General features: G+C 29.5%; 1 long non-coding RNA gene across 1 annotated transcript; it reads left to right on the top strand.

Annotated features, from left to right (window-relative positions):
- The first annotated feature begins 483 nt into the window (after positions 1-483).
- On the top strand, positions 484-3,211 carry LOC141526991 (uncharacterized). Its single transcript, XR_012479115.1, has 2 exons — positions 484-595; positions 1,311-3,211. It is a non-coding gene; the product is annotated as an uncharacterized LOC141526991 (long non-coding RNA).
- The last annotated feature ends 892 nt before the right edge of the window (positions 3,212-4,103 follow it).

Raw genomic sequence — 4,103 nt, forward strand, 5'->3', positions numbered from 1 at the left:
AAATAGATTTTATAATTAATTTTATCATTATTAATTTTGTTATTCAAATGTTCAATTACAGAATTTTTAGTTTATACTAAATAAACATTTTCTAAACTTTGATCACTACGAATTACCGTACTTGTGAAAAAAAAAAAAAATTTCTAATGAACTAAGCGAAGAATTTTTCTTTATAAAAAAAAAAAATTATTTATTTTCCCAAGAGTAATTTCGAGTAGCATCTGGCATATCTCACGCTCTCGACTGTAGCGTCAGCCAGACCGACAATAAGCTGGTAATTGAGCTTCTGCATAATTCCAGTTGCTTGAGCTTATAAACATTTAATAACGAATCTCTAGTACAGTATCAGAGGGCATAGAAATATATATTTGACTTTGATCTTTAAATATCTGTGAAACATCAATATCTATAATGTTATTTATATATTGCAATAGAAAGCTTATAATAAATTTAGTCACTTCTGCATAATAATTAGTGACGTACGTTAATATCCTCGTGAAAAAATATCACAATAATTTAATATTATTTTTTAATTAATAAATCATTTTTAACTTGAATAAAAAATTCCTGCATAACAAATTTTTGAAAATTTTTGGTAGTAAAAAATATCACTAATAATTTAATTTAATTTAATTTATTGTGTAATATAAGGTACCAGTGGGTAATAAGGCCTAAGGGAGATTTTGAAAAAAATCGAAAATATTGAATTTAATTATTGCAATGTATCATTAATTTTTAAATTAATACATTAGCCATAAAATATAATGGAGTAATGGTAATTTTCACCATTAACAAACACAAAATTAAATTTTTTCAAAATCTTTGCGAATAGGCCTTATTTTACTACAATAGGGTAATAAAGTCTGCAGGTTTTACATACTGAAAATAGTTATACTATACTTGATAAAATTGGTATTAGAGATCAATCATCACTTAAATTGAGCAACAATACTTTTTAAGGTGTTGATAAAAATTAGAACAATGATTTTAAATTATTAAATATAAAATTATAAAAAATGTTTACCATTTACTCAAATCGTTTTTGAGGAATTCTTCTGCGCTACTTTAGCATATGACGGATGATGAAATATAGAAGACAAGGAACGTTGTATCGGAACTCTATAAACTTGTAGCGACATTTCTATGCTAGATGCTTCTACTAGAGAAGTCTTTAGCGGAAGCGGTTTTTTTTTAATAGTATTTCTATAACTTAGGCCTTATTACCCGCGGGTACCTTACTTTCCTTAAAAAAAAAGGAAATCATCCGATCATTTATTTATTTATTTATATCCTTTTATGTAACCCAATAGCAAAATGGCCAGTAATAGAGTCTCTGAATAAGATTATACAATGAGCATATTAAAAAATAAGATTACACTATTGATGTGAGGGATATAACGCTAGTGAAAGTAGTCACAAGATGCAATAGGTATAAGTGCGGATAATATCAATTACAATTCATGGATTATACTAAAATGAAATGAAATTATACTGTAACAGGGTAAAATTACCCTAAATCGATGAGTCACCGGATATCGATAATTATTCGACATAGCACTGGCGCGTCTCGATCTTCGGGCCTAAAGGGAGAATAGGAGGGGGTGAGTTTGGGTTAAAATAGGTGAGCCGTGCAGTGGAAAAGGGAGAAGTAGTGTGACCGCCAGACTGAGTGCCACGGAAATCAAAAAGGACCGTTCCCGAGAGTAGTGACGAGACGAAGGAAGCCAACTACAACTAGGACTTCATCCTCAACGAGTGAGTTAGATCATCATTTTGTTCGTCAAGGTATCAATTATTACTCTGTGGGAAAGAAGTGGACCGCGGTTTACCTAATACCCAGTTACTTCTCCTAATTAATTACTATTGGATCGTTTAATCGACGATTAATTTATTAATAATTAACAGTTGAACATTTGCTAGTTTTGGATTTAGTGATTTTCATGGGGGCTTATACCCGAAAATCTCTCAATCGACCTTGCGGGAAAATCTTAACAACTAAAAATTATCAATTAATTAATTAACATCCGAAGAATTCGTTAAATTTATTGTTGTAATTTTTATAACAATTAACTTAGTAAAATTGTTTAATTTTTGTCATTGGAAAAAATCGACAAATTTTTGTTCGTGGAATTTTGGTCGAGCGTCAATACATTTTTCTGTCGCAATAAATTCCAATACCCAAGGTCAAGCAAAACTTAGCTAGCGAATGTTCTAGTAAATAAAATTTGAATATTTCGACTTGTGTCGATTATTTTTATAATTGATAAAACTAATAGAAAATTATTAATAATATTTTATGAAGAATTAATTATTGAAAATAATATATATTGGAAAATTATCGAAATTATTTTATATTGTAAAATTATTTTATAAATATAAATTTAGTAATTTTGGGGATTAAGTCCGTGAATTAATTAAATTAATTTTTATTCCAATTTGATAATTATCGACGTGGACATCAAGTCCAAGAAATCAGTCATTGAGTCAAAATTGTCACAGTAAAAATTTAGTCAGAATTAGCTAATTAACTTATGTTAATAATTTTGAACGTGATTGTAAAAGTTATATTGTGATTGATTTAATTATCAAAAGTTAATTTAGGGTATTAAGACCTTTTGTTTTAAATAATTATTGTTATATTGTTAAGACTATGACTATGAGTTACTGAGGAATTTTAATCCATCTAATATTTTAATAGAATTAAAATTAACAATTGGAATTTGAGAATTGTCATAGTTAGTTAGAAATTGATTGTTAATTGAAAATTATCGTTTTATTAAATTACTAATGATTGAATAATTAATTTAGAATATTTAATTAAAATTAATTACAGTCAATTTTATTAAAATAAAATTTATAAAGTAAAGTATCAAATAGAATCAAGCCAGTAGTGTTAGTGTGAGACAAGTGTGGGTTATGTGTGAGTTGCAGAGTATCTAGGTCTACGTTTCGTCACTGGGCTGTTACTCCTGTGAGCCGAGTCAACGACCCCGGTATATGATTCGTCTCTGTGCGGGTGATTATAGGTTTAGTTAAATGGATAGACGCCGGGAGGGGCCCGTCACGTGTAGACGCCGGGAGGGGCTCGTCGAGAATAAGGATATTGTTAAGTGTGGTTAGTGTGTGAGTGAATGAATTTTGTTAACTAATTTTAAGTCAAACACTGTTAAGTTTTCTTTTATTGTTAATAAATATCGATCGATCTTGTTAATTAATTATTTATTATTCAACAGCACCTTCCTCCACTCTCTCTACCCTAAGATTAAAATTTCTCAGCTCTGGACCGGTTCCAGGAACCGTGATTAAAAATCCTGGTGGCGCCCTGATAATTATATTATCGTTGTTAGTTTTGTTTATTTATTTATAAAATTGATTAGGGGCCAACCTGAGCAGGTAAAACTGTTACAATACTAACATGAATTCACTAAAAGATACTATTAAAGATGCGAGTACAGTGGTGCTGCAGCTGTAACTCTGATTGAGACCCATAATGTCAAAAGTTCACATCCTATGTAACCTTGAGGAAAAAATTGGAATTGGTTGCAAGAATCTGGGACAAGTAATATCACCCTTTAATAATCCCGTTAGCAGGAGTTCTGAGGCACAAATTATTCTTTATACACAGAGCAGCAAAGTTCAATAAGATATCAACCTTAACGTTATTATCATGATAACAATAATGATCCAACATTATGTTGAAAAATATTCTATCAATGAGATATTTTCTCACAGGAATATTTTTTAGGAGAATATTTTGTCCGGGAATAATAACACGTGTACACGTAACTATAATAATCTATATTTTATGTATATTATTATTATTATTGTCCAATCAATTTAATCCGATTAAATTTTAATTAGTAGTTTGGAAGCGAAAATAGTTTTAATGCTGAAATGAATATTGATTGAGACTTAAATTATAAATTTGAAATATGTCAAAGTGGTTTTACGATTTATGTGCCTGGTTTTTTTCTTATTTAAGTTGTTCATTTCGGGTCTAGTGAGCGAATGAACGGATGGTCTCAAAATCCCCGATGTAATTAGTAAGACAATACAAAACAACTGATAGTTATCGCAGCATACTTCGTTATATACTGTCTGAA

Source organism: Cotesia typhae, unplaced genomic scaffold (assembly GCF_013202065.1).
Source record: "Cotesia typhae breed Kobodo isofemale line unplaced genomic scaffold, CoteBio_Ctyphae contig_4, whole genome shotgun sequence".
Classification (NCBI taxonomy): Eukaryota; Metazoa; Arthropoda; class Insecta; order Hymenoptera; family Braconidae; genus Cotesia; species Cotesia typhae.